This window comes from Lynx canadensis, chromosome C2, assembly GCF_007474595.2.
Source record: "Lynx canadensis isolate LIC74 chromosome C2, mLynCan4.pri.v2, whole genome shotgun sequence".
Lineage (NCBI taxonomy): Eukaryota > Metazoa > Chordata > Mammalia > Carnivora > Felidae > Lynx > Lynx canadensis.
The window spans coordinates 35,032,573-35,049,444 of record NC_044311.2 but is presented as its reverse complement, the minus strand read 5'-3'; the positions used below and the strand labels follow the sequence as shown (position 1 = coordinate 35,049,444).

General features: G+C 39.8%; 1 protein-coding gene across 3 annotated transcripts in view; it reads left to right on the top strand.

Moving 5' to 3' along the window:
• The window catches only part of RBP2 (retinol binding protein 2), a 118,850-nt gene that overhangs the window by 52,924 nt on the left and 49,054 nt on the right, over nucleotides 1-16,872 (top strand). Inside the window, exon 1 of one of the 3 annotated variants that reach the window (XM_030330407.1) lies at nucleotides 4,650-4,693. The exons of the other annotated variants lie outside the window; for them this stretch is intronic. The gene's annotated coding sequence lies outside the window, so the exon portion shown is untranslated. Of the gene's footprint in view, nucleotides 1-4,649; nucleotides 4,694-16,872 lie in introns of those variants that run through there. 3 annotated transcript variants of the gene reach the window in all.

Here is a 16,872-nt window from a genome sequence, read left to right as displayed (position 1 = left end):
CTATCTGTGGTTTCAGGCATCCACTTGGGGTCTTGGAACATATCCTCCACGGGTAAGGAGGATTACTGTATATATTATTTTTACAAAGAGATTTCAACAGTGCCTGGCATATAACAAGCCAATTTATATGTGGGTTAAACAAACAAAAACAAAAACAGAGATCTGATTGGCATCCGAGGAGTGGAATCAACATGACTTCATTGCTGACACAGTGTGGGTGACAGAAAAACAGAAGGAGCTGAAGTTCAGGGGACACAGGGAACCATTTAACAGAAATCCGGAAGCGTGGCTCAGCTAGGGCAGGAAGCCCCAGACCTCTCAGTGGCAGAAGGAGGAGGTAGAGCAGAGCCTCTCTGATGTTTTGGGGGTGCAAACCCAAGTGCAGGTTCTCTTTGTCTCTCTGTCCCTCTCTCTCTCACACACATGATACTGATTGAGAACCCAGAGTCTGCGATGCACAGACACAGTGACCTGTCATCCTAGGGCTGGCAGGTGGACGGACTTCAGACCCTAAACCCCCAAAGCCCCTGAAATGTCATTCTTTGGGCAGCCTCCAAAACCCTCCTGCAAGAACATCCTGACAAGGTGGACCCCAAGGACCTCTCTGGAAGCCCTGATTTATAACTTCTGTCTCAATTAATTAGGACAGCATTATTGTTCTTTTCAGGTGCAAATGAAACAGCTCAACACTGCCCTGCAATTAAACTCTGCTTAATTCCCCCACATGTCCCTTACCCACGCCAACGCTGACAGGAATAGTCCCCCCAGCCTGCCTCCATCTGCAGAGCTGAGTCTTTCCTAATCTCAGTTCCCAGGGACTTCACCAGTGCGGCCCCAACCCCACACCCCACCCTGAGCTGGGGACCTGCAGGACTGAGTCAGGGTAGGTGGTAGGGACATGCTAATCACCCAAGTCACAGAAGTGGCTTTCCTCTCAGGGATAGTGGGGACAAGGAAAGGGATAAGTGTCCCTCTGGGAAAAGGGACTTGATTCACTCCAGGAGGGACACACCCATGATGATATGCCCCATTCTCTTACAATAATCAAAACCCTACCAATCGTTCAGAGATAAAGTTTGGGACCCTCCTCTCCCCCCTCCACAACCCACAAAATCCCCTTTGAGTACTGATCTTCTTTAAGATGATCCTGGCCATTTCTTAAGATGCCTCTAACAAAGAAATACCAGATCTGAATTAACAAAAGTTGTGGTTTGTTTTAAATGGCTGCAGTAACAAATAGGTTAGTACACAAAAATACAGTATACTTATGTAGTGCTAGTTCCAGGATAATTTTAGCATTTACAAAATTTATGAATTCAGAGTGTACCTGGGGTAGTCTGGTCCAAGCATGGTGTACAGGTTTAAAGGTAGATGGATATTGAGGAGGGCACCTGTTGGGATGAGCACTGGGTGTTGTATGGAAAGCAATTTGACAATAAATTTCATATTTAAAAAAAATAAAAAATAAAGGTAGAGAAGGAACTCTATTCTGTCCCATTACTGTCTCTCTGTAACCACTTGGCAATAATGTCAAAAGTTGAAAAGCCCTTCATGAATACGAGGTCTAAGCCCAATGGGTCCCTTCCCCCAAAACCACATACCCCAGTGGAGGTCCTGTTTGAACTCCTACCGCTTAGCTCTCAGTCTTACCATGGTCCTAGATGCCCTCGTGCACATTCGTCATATCTGTGGTTTGCCATCTTATGAACAAGTCTCCCATATTTAGGGACTCCCTTCTTTGGGGATTCCATCTCTCTCAGGTATTCATCAAAGAAAGAAATAGCTTCCCCAGCCTCCTTTGCATGCAGGTTCCAGGTGTGAGACCAAGATTCCCTCAGTCACACCAAGTAAAGAGATCTGCAGAGGAAACTAGGTGAGAAAGATGGATAATGCAAATTCCATTTTTTGAAATGGGACCAGTGGAGGAATTGGCTTGGGGTGACACCAGTGGCACACTTCCGGTTCCCAGGGTCCGGTGTCACAGGTACTAAGTAGTGGACACAAAACAGAGAGGCAACAACGTCTCTGCTTCTTACACAATCCACCTACCAAGTGGCCTCACCAAAAGATCCACATAGAATCTGGTCAAGTCTCTGGATCCAACTACATATTTACAGGAAATGTAGGGGCGGCGGGACATGTTAGACATTTGAGGGGTGCGATCAGCAAAACCCAGACTATAAGAAACTGCAGGACAAACAACCTGATTTCCTCAGCAAATAAATTGCAAGGAACAAAAAAGGCATACAGAGGGAACCTATTGTCTAAAATAAATTCAGGAGACATATCAGCTAATTATACTATATGGCCTTTATTTGAATCCTAATTCAAATAAATAAATTGTGAAAACAAAATACTCTGTTTGTGAAAACAAACAGAAACTAGAGATAACTAGAGATAACTAGGGAAATTTGCACACTGACGACATGTGATATTGCCAGAAATGCTATTAAACTTTTAGTATTATGGCATTATGGTAATGTATTTTAAGAGTTCTTGTCTTTTAAAGATACACACTGAAATATTTATGGAGAAAGGGCATAATATCTGGGTTTAGCTTCAAGATAATTGGAAAGGTGAGGAATATTAGGAATGGAGACAAAATAAGACTAGCCACAACCTGATAAATGCTGAAGCTGGGTGGTGGGCATATGGAATTTCTTCAGCTATCCTTTCTGCTTCTGTAGATACTTGAAATATTCCATGATTTAAAACTTTAACAAAAAAAAAAACTAGTATAAAAATTTAAACAAATGATCCTGCACAAAATCAAACTCCATCTGGCTTAACTATGACTACCCTTACAGAGTTGACATCTTGAGGAGCCCCCTGGCAAGGTTAGCCGGGCACTTTCCATTTTAAATCAAAGAATGGAAAGCCATCGTTTCTCCTCTGGGGAAAATGGAGGATGGGGCTGCTTGAATGTGGAGGCTGAGAAGCTCTAGTACACTCTGGCCATCTGGTCTCCCACAGCTCTTAGATGCTCTGGTTTCCAGGGCTGCACCGGGAACCGTGGGAGCCAGTTCCATAGCTACCGTGCATCTCTGCTCCATCCCATCTACCTAGTTCTACCGGCAGCCATCTTCCTCTGCTACAAACTATCCACGTGTTCTTCTGTAGCCAAGGGGATATTGGAAAGTGTGTGCAGATGATGGATCTTCCAGAGCCAGATTCAGGTTCTGTGCTCTGAGAGAGTTGGAGGGGTGTCTCCAGCCTAGTCCAGGAGAGCAGCAGTGAGAGGCCATAGCAAGGCAGTGCTTTGGAGGAGGAGGGGCCGTGGCAACCAGCAATGCTAAAGGAAAATCTGTGGGACTTATCAGATGATTAAATACAGAGAAAGGGAAAAATAGAAGAATCCAGAAAAAATTTCCATCAAGCGCCAGACAGTTTATATACTTTGTCTCCTTCAGTGCTCACCATCAGTGTCGCAGATTGCTGCCAGTGTACTTGTTCCAAGTCTGGTCCCCTTTCTTCTGATAATAACACTCAGTCCATGTACTTCAGACAGTTCTTGCCTCCCTTGTCCCCAGTCAGTTCCAGGGTTGGCATACAGCACAGGCCTGGCCAATCAAACTCAAAGTCACTAGACCTGACACAAATACATAATCTTGGGGTTTTCATTTAAGATACTGGAAAGAGATGCTGTCTATCCTTTGGGAATACTAAAGGGGTAGAATGTCAGCCTGGAGCTGCTGAAAGCCATCACATGGAGGGAGTCTTACTGAAATGAAGGCTCATGGAAGAAAGCAGAGGCAAGAGATGAAGAGATGCTCCATCATTCGCATGTCAGGATCCAGCCCTACCTGATGTCAGTCCTAACCCTGGGCTTTTTACTTATCAGCCAATTAAACCCTTTGTTTTCCCTAACTAGTATGACACACACACACACACACACACACACACACTCACACACACACACACACACACACACACATCCCACTCTGGCAGAGATCCTGGACCCTGGGAGTAAGGGTGAGGGGTTAGGGGAACAAGAGTAGTAATAAGACCACGTAGATGAAGACAGAGAAGAAGGATGGAGACCTAGTAGAAAAGAGAGCTGTGGTGGTTTTTAAATCCTCTGGAAAATCCTTTGATATGCCTGCCTTCCAAAGCCTAATTTCCCTCCCCTTGAATGTGGACTGGTAGCAGAAGTGAGGGTATGTGACTTCTGAAGGTAGGTCATACAAGGGTACGTACAACTGCCTCCTTGGTTTCTCTCTCAGACTACTTGATCTGAGGGAAACCAGGCGCTATGTCACAAGGACACTTGAGTAGCCCTGTGGAGAGGCCCACATGGAAAGCAACTGAAGCCTCCCACCAGCAGCCAGTGGGCCACCTTTGAAAACAGGTCCTTCAGTCCAACTAGGCCACTCTCAAACTCCTGACCCGTAGAAACTATGAGACAATAGAAGTTTATGTTGCTTAAAGCCACTAAGTTAAAGAGTAATTTGTTACCCAGCAGTAAATAACCAATAAGGGAGCTCTCAGACACATAATCAAGGTGGCCCCTGTGCAGACTGCCAGTATCTCAGTGGGGAACCATGAAGAAGTGCTGTGCCCCATGAGTATGATGTATCAGCCCATGGCAAGACCTCCTTTCTTCTCTGTAGGCCTTTAAAAGTGAAACCAAGAGGAAGCACTGAGATTGGCACCTGGGTCTTTGAGATGCCAAAGACTGTGACCCTTCCATGAGGTAACTGTTCAGAGTCTAGATGCCAACGAGCTAGAAGATAGGGAGGAAATAGCTAATGAGCATCAGATTGTCTTTTTGAACCTTAGAGGGGTCGTGAATTAGAAGATAGAAAAAGAGGGTGGCTCTGTTATTAATTTAAATTACTTAAGTCCCATGGAGATGTGATTAAGGTAGAATCAAGATTAAGATCGTAGTAAATCCAATGAGACTGTCCTTATAGGAGATAGAAAAGGGCACACACAAAAGAAGGTGGTTTGAATATGGAGGCAAAATTTGGACTGTTGTGTTTATAAGCCAAAAAAAATGCCAAGAATTGCCAGTAACTACTAGAATCTAAGAGAGAGGAACTGAACAGATTCTTGCTCAATCCTCCAGAAGGAACCCACCCTGTCAATATCTGGATTTTGGAATCCTGGCTGCCTGAAGTGGGAGAATAAATTTCTGTTGTTTTAAGCAAAAACAAAAACAAACCTACCCATGATAATGATATTAACTATTAATAGGTGAGACAATATCAGATAACATATTTAAAATGGCCTTACTGGATTAAGACGTGCCCCTATTGTCTTTCATTGCTTCATAAATGTCTACTGATCACCTGAGCAGGGCCAGGGCCATGGCTGGGCCATTCACACGTAAGTGTTACACCGGGGCCAGGGGCCAAATGAGTGCCTCAGTCGTCCAGTGCTATAAGAGCTTGTTGGCATATTGAGAACAGCATGCAGGGCAGGACTCGAGAAAGACCCCCTGGCAAGTGTGGACTGAGCAAGCTGGCTGGATATTTGGAGAGATAAGAGGGGGGAGTTTAAGTCTGTCCTCCAAAAAGCCTTCTTGACTGACTATTACCTAACTAATTCTGCTCAATTTCGATTGGTTTGGTGCTGTTGTGATGTTGGAAGTGAGAGGTCAAGTCAGGATGCACATTCCAGGAACTCGTTCTTTGATGACCATGTGGGCTCTATCAGACTTTCTCCAGCCGGGTAGGACCTGGTCTCATGCCGTTCTCCTTTCCCTCCTCACTTCGCACTATGTTCTCTGAGTTACTGGGCTGTGCAAGTAAGGTAATTACTACTCTGAACTTCACACACCATGGTTATCAGCCCAGCCCTGACCATGCTTTCATTTATGGCCCTTCAAAGGAGACCTCCAACCAACGTAAATAAATCTTCCTGCCACGCAGCAATGGGTAAGAGACCTTTGGCCTACAGAAGAGGCCACCTCTGAGAGGGTGCTGCTCCTCAGATGAGGTGGCCATTGCAACACCTAATCTAGGATATCAAGATAATGCCCGAGTATGTCTTCAGAAAATTTCTGCTATTGTGTACTTTGGGCCTCTCACCATTTTATAGCCCCTAATTGATAACCCTCAAGGTTGCTGCAATCACTACAGATTATTTTCCCCCAAGCCCTACCTATTCTTGAAGACTCAGCTAAAGGCCCTATTGAAGCAAGACACCTTCCCTATCAGCCCCGGATGACTGCATGACTGCTCTCCTGACTGACATTGTATCATTATAAATTCCATTCTTTTTGTGGTGCATGAACTCTCTTAAAAATATTTCTTGAGCAAACAGTAAATCAAAACTGAAGTGGCAAAATGGTTAGACAATGATGATAATATAAATGTAGAAAACATTTGCAAATCCTATATCCCAGCAAGGGACTCATATACAAAATATGGAAAGGACTTTCTACATTCAATGTAAGGCAACAGTCTTATCTAGAAAATGAGTGAAAAACTTGAATAGACACTTTACCAATGATGACATAAGGGTGGCAAACACATTAAAAGATGTTCAGGATCACTAGCCACTGGGAAAATGCAATTTTAATCATAGTAGTATCTGTTCAAAAAGTATGCTATTAGAATGGCTAAATTTGTTAGAATGTTAGAATGGCTAAATTAAACTTGTTAGAATGGCTAAAATTAAAAATCTGATAATGCCAAGTATGGGTAACCCTCCAGAGATACTAGATCACTTGTACATTTTTGGTGGAAATATAAAATGGTAGAGCCACTCTGGAAATGAGTCTGGCAGTTTCTTAAAAAATTAAACATACACTTGTCATACAACCAGTGATCACCCTCCTGGGTGTTTTTCCCAGAGAAATGGAACATTATAGTCACACAAAAACCTGTACGTGAATGTTCATAGCTGCTTATTTCTAATAGCCAAAGACTAAAAAAATCCCAATGACCTTCAACAGATGAAGGGTTAACGGAATGCTAGTCAGCAACAAAAGCAAAAAAACTGTTCATACTTAAAATAATTGGATGGATCTTAGCGCATTAAGCAAAGCGAAAAAACCCAGTCTCAAAAGTTGCATATTATATGGTTCCATTTATGTGGCATTATCTAAATGAAAAAATTGTTAAGAAGGGGGACACAACAGTGGTTGCTAGGGGTTAGGAAGGGGCAGGAGGATGTGGCTATAAAGGGACAACATAAGAGAGTATTTTTGTGGAGATAGAACAGTCCATATCTTGACTGTTATAATGGTTGTATGAATCTATACATGTGATTAAATATCACGGAAGTATACACACAGACATACAAAACGAGAGGGTGAAATCCGAATAAAATTTGTAGTCAATCGTATGTATTGTGACAACAAATTTCCCATTTTGATAATGCTCTATATTTGTAGGAGATGTCACCAGTGGGAGAAGCTAGGTGACGGGTACTCAGGACCTCTCTGTACTATTTTTGCAACTCGTGAGTCTATAATTATATCACAATTAGAAAAAAAATTTTTTTTCAACGTTTTTTATTTATTTTTGGGACAGAGAGAGACAGAGCATGAACGTGGGAGGGGCAGAGAGAGAGGGAGACACAGAATCGGAAACAGGCTCCAGGCTCCGAGCCATCAGCCCAGAGCCTGAAGCGGGGCTCGAACTCACGGACCGGGAGATCGTGACCTGGCTGAAGTCGGATGCTTAACTGACTGCGCCACCCAGGCGCCCCAGAAAAAATATTTTTAATAACACTACATACAAAATCCTAAGGGATATGATTTAAAATATAAGAAAATGCTCATATCCTTAGATAATTAATAAATTAATATAATTAATATATAAATTATAATTACTATTATTGAACAAGGTTTGGAAGTAATTACGAATTTAAGTGTTAGAAAAAGAATAACAAAATTAGTATAAAATAATAGGAAGAAGGAACTGACAAAGCAAAAACAGAAATTTTTGCCATTGAAAATAGGCAAATAGAACAAATCTTTAAAAATAAAGGGTTGGCGGGCACCTGGGTGGCTCAGTTGGTTAAGTATCCGACTTCAGCTCAGGTCATTATCTCGCGGTTCATGGGTTCAAGCCCCTTGTGGGGCTCTGTGCTGACAGTTCAGAGCCTGGAGCCTGTTTGGATTCTGTGTCTCCCTCGCTCTCTGCCCCTCCCCCGCTCACACTCTGTCTCTCTCTCAAAAATAAATAAACATTAAAAAAATTTTTTTAGTAAATAAAGGGTTGTAGGGCACATGGGTAGCTGAGTTAGCTGAGCCTGTGATTCTTGATTTCAGCTCAGTTCATGATTTCATGATAGTTGGGCCCTGTGCAGAGTGTGGAGCCTGCTTGGGATTCTCTCTCTCCTTCTTCCCCTGCCCCTCCCCACTTCAATAATAAATTAATAAGTATTAAATAAATAATTAAAAGTGTTGGATCTTTAGAAATAAAATAGAGAAACCACAAGCTAATGAAATCAAGAAGAATTCATAAGTATATAAAATTAAAATTAGAATGAGGAAATAGCTAGTGACACAGAGGAAATAAAAGTATGATTATTTCTTCAAGAAATGGAAGATTTTTAAGTGAAATGTAAAAAATCAAAACTTATTGCAGAACAGACTGAAATCTAGAGAGATCAATGACTTTTATTGAAATTAAGGAAGCTGTCAAAGAACCACCCTTTCTCATAAAAGCAGTAGGCCCAGATGATTTCACAGGCAAATTTTATTAAATACTAAAAGGAACAAAACTTGTACTTTTTTTTCTTTCAAGGTTTCATCAGGTTAGGTTTTTGGGATGAATATATTTTTCCTTTCTATCTTTGTATTCTCATTCCCTTTCCTCCATAAGCGACCATTTTAATAAGTTTAGTGTTAACATATTTTTGCAACATGTGCATTGTTTTCTGGCACTATATTCTTAATTTATGCAAATGATGTTATATATTTCATTGTGTCCTACATTTCTGATGCTAACTTAAAAATAAAGGCTCAGTAGGGGCACCTGGGTGGCTCAGTTGGTTAAGCGTCTGACTTCGGCTCAGGTCATGATCTCACTGTTTGTGGATTCGAGCCCTGTCTCGGGCTCTGTGCTGACACCTCAGAGCCTGGAGCCTGCTTCGGATTCTGTGTCTCCCTCTCTCTCTGCCCCTCCCTGACTTGTTCTCTGTCTCTGTCTCTCAAAAATAAATAAATGTAAAAAAATAAAATAAATAAATAAAGGTTCAGCAAAATAGGCTTGGGTGGCTGACTTCTTAACAAGACATATTAGACTAAAAACTAATCATTTATTGACAAGACATTAAAAATATTTCTACTAAAATCAAGAATAAGACATAGATAACCACTAATATTTTTCTGTGAGGATTAGCCATTGCCAACGATCCAAAAGTACAAATAATAAAATAAATAAAAGAATAAAAATTGGAAACAAGGAAGCAAAACTAACATTATTTGTAGATGATATGATTGTATACTTGAAAATGCAAGAATATAAGTAAATCAAGTAAAAAACTATTACAGATAATAAGAGAATTCAAAAAGGTAACTAGGCACAAAACTGATGCCCAAGTCAGTAGCTTTCTTATATACAAACAACAACTAGAAAATATAATGTGAGAAAATATTCTATTTCTAATAACCATGACAGACAAAATATTTAGAAATAACTAACAAAAATATGAAGGTTATATAGACAAAAACTTTAAACTTAGTCTCAACATGAGATAATATTTGGGTTAATGGAAAACCCTACCCTGTTCTTGTATAGGAGAGCTCAACATTATAAAGATGTCCATTCTTCCTAAGTTAATATGTACATTGAATGTGAACATTTTCCCACTTTCCTTCTTTTTTTTATGTTTATTTATTTAGAGAGAGAGTGTGTGTAAGCACACAAGCTGGGGAGGGGCAGAGAGAGAGACGGAGAGAGAGAGAATCCCAAACAGGTTCCACCTTGTCAGTGCAGAACCAGATGTGGAGCTCAAACTCACGAACCATGAGATCATGACCTGAGCTGAAATCAAGAGTCTGACATTTAACCAACTGAGCCACCCAGGAGCCCTCATTTTCACATTTTCATAGCAAAATGGAATTTTTTTTTTTCAACACTTTTATTTATTTTTGGGACACAGAGAGACAAAGCATGAATGGGGAAGGGGCAGAGAGAGAGGGAGACACAGAATTGGAAACAGGCTCCAGGCTCTGAGCCATCAGCCCAGAGCCCAACGCGGGGCTCGAACTCCCGGACCGCGAGATCGTGACCTGGCTGAAGTCGGACGCTTAACCGACTGCGCCACCCAGGCGCCCCTGGAATTTTAAATTAGTGGGGAAACTATTTGAAATGGTGTTGGGACAATCAATGACACATTTGTGAAAATAAGCTAAATCAAAAAGTTTATAGGCTTAAAAATGAAAGCATAAAGGTTCTAGAAGTAATTACATGAGGTTTTCTTTTTCTTTTTAAAATTCATCTTGGGGTGGGGAAGACCTTTCTATGACATAAGCCTTAGAGCCAATGAAGGAAAAGTTTGATAACTTGAAGTACCTATAAATTAAAATTTCTGCACAGAACTTTCAGTTTAAAAATGTGGATTAGGGGTGCCTGGGTGGCTCAGTCAATTAAGCATCCCACTTTGCTCAGGTTATGATCTCATGACTCCTGAGTTCAAGCCCCATGTCAGGCTCTGTGCTAATAGCTCAGAGCCTGGAGCCTGCTTCGGATTCTGTGTCTCCCTCTCTCTCTGCCCTCCCCTGCTCATGCTCTGTCTGTCTCTCTCTCAAAAATAAATAAACATTAAGAAAATAATACTAAATAAGTAAATAAATAAATAAGTGGATTAAATACATGAATTTATCACTGCTCTTTCCCAAAATTTCATTACAATGACAACAAAAATGTTAAAGGACAATTTTTAAAGATGATTAATCATGAGCTTCATGCAAATATGAAATAAATACTTGGCAAAGATTTTATTTAATTTATTAATTAATGAAAGAGCCACTAAGATATTACATTAATATCCTTACAAGGAGGATTTGACTTAGAGACTTATACCCCCTACCTAACAAAATCTACTGGCATTGTCAAGATTAGACATCATTTGCATAGCTATAGACTGGAAATAGTTGTATTATTATCAGTTCTACAAGTTAACTTCTATCTCACAGAGTTGGAAAACAGCCTAGTCAGAAACAATCAACAAAACTAAAAGACAACTGATGGACTGGGAGAAGATATTTGCAAGTGACATATCCAATAAAGGGTTCTTATCCAAAATGCATAAAGAACTTATAAAACTCAACACCTAAAAAACAAATAATCCAATTTAAAAATGGGCAGAAGACAAAAACAGACATTTCTCCAAAGAAGACATCCAGATGATCAACCGACACATGAAAAGATGCTCAACATCACTTATCATCAGGAAATGAAAATCAAAATTACAGTGAAATATCACTTCACACCTAGAATCATCAATACAAGAAACAACAGGTGTTGGTGAGGATGTAGGGAAAAAGGGACCCTCATGCACTATTGGTGGGAATGCAAACTGGTGTGGCCACTGTGGAAGACAGTATGGGGGTTCCTCAAAAACTTAACAATAGAACTACCCTATGATCCAGCAATTGCACTACTGGGTATTTACCCCAAAATTACAAAAACACTAATTCAAAGGAATGTACACACCCCTATGTTTATAGCAGCATTATTTACAATAGCCAAACCATGGAAGCAGCCCAAGTACACTTCGATAGATGACTGGATAAAGAAAAGGTGGTATAGATACACCATGGAATATTATTCAGCTTTAAGAAAAAACGAAACCTTGCCATTTGCAATGACATGGATGGAGCTAGGGAATATGATGCTGAATGAAATAAGTTAGAGAAAGACAAACACCATATGTGGGATTTAAGAAACAAAACAAATGAACAAAGGGAAAATGAGAGAGAGAAAGAGGGAGAGAGAGAGAGAGAGAGAGAGAGAGAGAGAGAGAGAAGCCAAGAAACACGCCCTTGACTATAGAGAACAAACTGATGGTTACAAGAGGAGAAGTCACAGGGATTAATGAGTACACTTATCATGATGAGTACTGACTGATGTATGGAATTTTTGACTCACTATATTGTACATCTAAAACTAAAATTACACTGTATGTTAACCAACTGGAATTAAAATAAAAACTTAAGGGGTACCTGGGCGGCTCAGTCAGTTAAGTGTCCTACTTCGGCTCAGGTCATGATCTCACAGTTCTAAGTTTGAACCCCACATCAGGCCCTCTGCTGTTAGCACAGAGGCTGCTTTGTATCCTCTGTCCCCCTCTCTCTCTGCCCTCCCCACCCCTCTAAAAAATAAATAAGCTTAAATAAAAAAGAAAAGAGCCTAGTCAAAGACAACCAAAGATAACCTGCATGGGTAGGCTAGACAGGATTCCCACTAACATTATTTTGCCTGTTTCAAGTCTTTTACAATTTTCCCTGACAGTCTCCCCAATTTGTCATCATAATAATCTCAAGAAAGATTATTCCTGATCACAAAATAAGACTGTTATCCAAATCTTTGGTCTGATTATGTGCATAGGTGCAGTAAGAGTGTTAAGATAGGTTTCTTTAAATTTGTTTTGTGGGATCTAGAGTAACACAATATTGAACATTTATAAAATTAACTTCCATCTGAAAGTTTTCATAAGGATTCTCAAATTGGACTTTTAAAAATGTCTATTTGCTCTCCCCTGACTAAAAAAATGAGCCTAAGAAACTCTAACAAATTTTAATTGCAAATGTAGATGAATTTTACTTTTCTCGAGGTCCACAAAATGACTTACGTTTTCTGGCCTGCCAGAAAGTGACCTTCCTTACAAATTGTGAGGCTGAACCCTGTAAACCAGGCACTTAGGCCAGTTTTCCTGGGAGGTCATAGTAAGCGATGGTTCCGTAAGTACAACCAAACTTTGTTCCTTAGCAGTGGCTTGTCATGCCTCATTGAAAGAGCATTGTTCTCAACCATGATACTCTGGAAAGGCCTTGGTTGTTTGATAAATTTGTTTAATTAGGTTATGGTAGAAAGGAAGACAGATTCTTGTTAAACCTATGCAAATAACTATATTGCCATGAAAAATAGACTCAGAATTTCTGAATCGTAGGAGTTCATGGAATTAGATATCCCTTTTAAGTGTTTCATTTTAGTTTATGAGAGCAGAGTCTACCAAATTTTCATGGGTTACTTAGAGCATAGGAAGAAATAGAAAAGGCTTCCTTATATATCTGGAAAATAGTGCATTAAAACAACATCAGTGGGGCACCTGGGTAGCTCAGTTGGTTGAGTATCTGACTTCGGCTCAGGTCATGATCTCACAGTTTGTGGGTTCGAGCCCCGCATCGGGCGCTGTGCTGACAGCTGGGAGCCTGGAACTGGCTTCAGATTCTGTGTCTCTCTCTCTCTCTCTGCCCCTCCCCCACTTGCACTCTGTCTCTCTCTCTCTCTCTCTCAAAAATAAACATTAACAAAAATTTTTTAATAAAAAAACCAACATCAGCAATATTCCAAACAACCACAATAAAATTTTTCTCATCAGTTCATTCAGTTTATATAATTAATTATTATTCCATTCCATATTCTGGATTCATAATCTCATGAAGCCATCTGTTTCCCAACTAAAAAGGGTTCTGGAAATCCTGACTTAGTCTCCTGATATGGTCTCAAAGTTGCCTAAGTGATTTCAGCTCAGATGCCTCTACCCAAGAGTTAGTTCTTTGAAAGTCTGTATTTTGAAGTAACTTTTTCTACGAGACTCTGAGACTTTCTTTATTAAAAACACAAATTCTGGGGGCGCCTGGGTGGCGCAGTCGGTTAAGCGTCCGACTTCAGCCAGGTCACGATCTCGCGGTCCGTGAGTTCGAGCCCCGCGTCGGGCTCTGGGCTGATGGCTCGGAGCCTGGAGCCTGTTTCTGATTCTGTGTCTCCCTCTCTCTCTGCCCCTCGCCCGTTCATGCTCTGTCTCTCTCTGTCCCAAAATAAATAAACGTTGAAAAAAAAATTAAAAAAAAAAAACACAAATTCTGGCTTGTAGCTTATAGGAAATACTTCAGCAAACATTGGAGTAAAACAGAAACTATTTTTTGTTCTTGTTTTTTGTTCTGATTGTTGTTGTTTTTCATTTTATTTTACTTTGTTTTTTCATCACCACAAGTTCACTCTTTAATCCCTATCACCTATTTTCCCCATCCTCCCACCAATCTCCCCTCTGCTAACCACCAGTTTGTTCTATATAGTTGAATCCCTTTCTTGGTTTGCCTCTCTCTCTCTCTCTCTCTCTCTCTCTCTCTCTCTCTCTCTCTCATGTTCCTTTGCTCATTTGTTTTGTTTCTTAAATCCCACATATGAGTAAGATCGTATGATATATGTCTTTCTCTAACTTATTTCACTTAGCATTATACTCCCTAGCTCTATTCATATTGTTGCAAATGGTAAGATCTTCATTTTTTATGATTGAGTAGTATTCCAATGCATATATATATACTACCTCTTCCTCCATCCTTCCATTCATCAGTCAGTGACCACTTGGGCTCCTTCCATAGTTTGTAAATAATGCTGCTATAAACACAGGGGTGTGTGTATTCCTTTGAATTAGTGTTTTTGTAATTTGGGGGTAAATACCCAGTAATGCAATTGCTGGATCATAGGGCAGTTCTAGTGTTAAATTTTTAGGAATCTCAATACTGTCTTCCAGAGTGGCTGCACCAGTTTACATTCTCACCAACAACAGTGCATGAGGGTTCCTTTTTCTGCACATTCTCACCAACATCTATGGTTTCTTGTTTGTTGATTTTAGCCATTCTGACAGGTACAAGGTGATACCTCATTGTAGTTTTGATTTGCATTTCCCTGATGATGAGTGATGTTGAACATCTTTTCATGTGTCCATTGGCCATCTGGATGTCTTCTTTGGAGAAATGTCTGTTCATGTCTCCTGCCCATTTTTTAATTGGATTATTTGTTTTCTGGTGTTGAGTTTTATAAGATTTTTATACATTTTGGATTCTAACCCTTTGTCAGATATGTCATTTGCAGATATCTTCTCTCATTCCATCAGTTGCCTTTTAGTTTTATTGATTGTTTTTTTCACTGTGCAGAAGCGTTCTATTTTGATATAGTCTCAATAGTTCATTTTTGTTTTTATTTCCCTTGCCTCAGGAGACATATCTAGAAAAACGTTGCTACAGCTGGTGACAAAGAAATTACTGCCTGTGCACTCTTTCAAGATTTTTATGGTTTCAGGTGCCACATTTAGATCTTTAATCCATTTTTAATTTACTTTTGTGCATGGTGTAAGAAAGTGGTCCAGTTTCAGTCTGTTGTAGTACCTGTCCAGTTTTCCCAGCACCATTTGTGAAAGAGACTATCCTTTCCCATTGTATATTCTTGCCTCCTTTCTGTGTTTTCTGTTCTATCCTATTGATCTATGTGTCTATTTTTATGCTAGTACCATACGGTTTTAATTACTACAGCTTTGTAATATAACTTGAAGTCTGGAATTTTGATACCTCAGTTTTGGTTTTCTTTTTCAAAATTACTTTGGTTACTCATGGTCTTTTGTGTAGAACATGGTTTGCTTGTTCTACTTCTGTGAAAAATGCTGTTAGTATTTTGATAGGGATTGATCTGTAGATTGCTTTGGGTCATGTATCCATTTTAACAATATTTGTTCTTCCAACCCATGAGCAAGAATGTCTCTCCATTTCTTTGTTTCATCTTGAATTTCTTTCATCAGTGTTTTATAGTCTTCAGAGTCCAGATCTTTCACTTCTTTAGTAAAGTTTATACCTAGATATTTTATTATTTGGGGTGCAATTGTAAATGGGATTGTTTTCTAATTTCTCTTTCTGTTGCTTTGTTATTAGTGTATAGAAATGCAACTGATTTCTGTACATTGATTTTGTATCCTGCAACTTTACTGAATTAATTTATCAGTTCTAGTAGTTTTTTGGTAGAGTCTTTAGGTTTTCTATATATAGTATCATGTCATCTGCTATAGTGACAGTTTTACTTCTTCCTTCTTTTTATTTCTTTATGTTGTCTACTTGCTGTGGCTAGAACTTCCAGTATTATGGTGAATAAAAATGAGAGTGGACATCCTTATTTTGTTCCTGACCTTAGGGGAAAAGCTTTCAGTTTTTCACTATCAAGTATGATGTTGGCTGTGGGTTTTTCATATAAGGCCTTTATTATGCTGAGATATGTTCCCTCTAGACCTACTTTGCAGAGATTTTTTTTATTAAATTTTTTTTACATTCATTTAATTTTGAGAGAGAAAGCGACAGAGCATGAGCAGGGGTAGGGGCAGAGAAAGAGAGAGGGAGACACAGAATCTGAAGCAGGCTCCAGGCTCTGAGCTGTCAGCACAGAGCCCAACACAAGGCTCGAACTCATGAACCGTGAGATCATGACCTGAGCTGAAGTCGGATGCCTAACCGACTGAGCCACCCGGGTGCCCCGAGAGTTTTTTTTTTTTTAATCGTGAATGGATATTGTACTTTGTAAAATGCTTTTTCTGCATCTATTGCAATGATCATATGGCTTTTATCCTTTCTTTTAGTAATATGAAATGTGTTGGTTGCTTTGCAAATACTGAACCACTCTTGCATCTCAGAAATAAATCCCACTAGATTGTGGTGTATGATTTATTTTAATATATTGTTTGATTTGGTTTGTTCATATTTTTTGAGGATTTTGCATCTATTATTCATGAGAGATATTGGCCTGTAGTTGTCTTTTTTTGTGGTGTCTTTAGCTGGTTTGGGTATCAGGGTGATACTAGCCTCATAGAATAAATTTGGAAGTTTTCCTTCCTCTTGTATTTTTTGGAATAGTTTAAGAAGAATGAGTCTTAACTCTTCTTTAAATGTTTGGTAGAATTTGCCTCCAAAGCCATCGGGTCCTG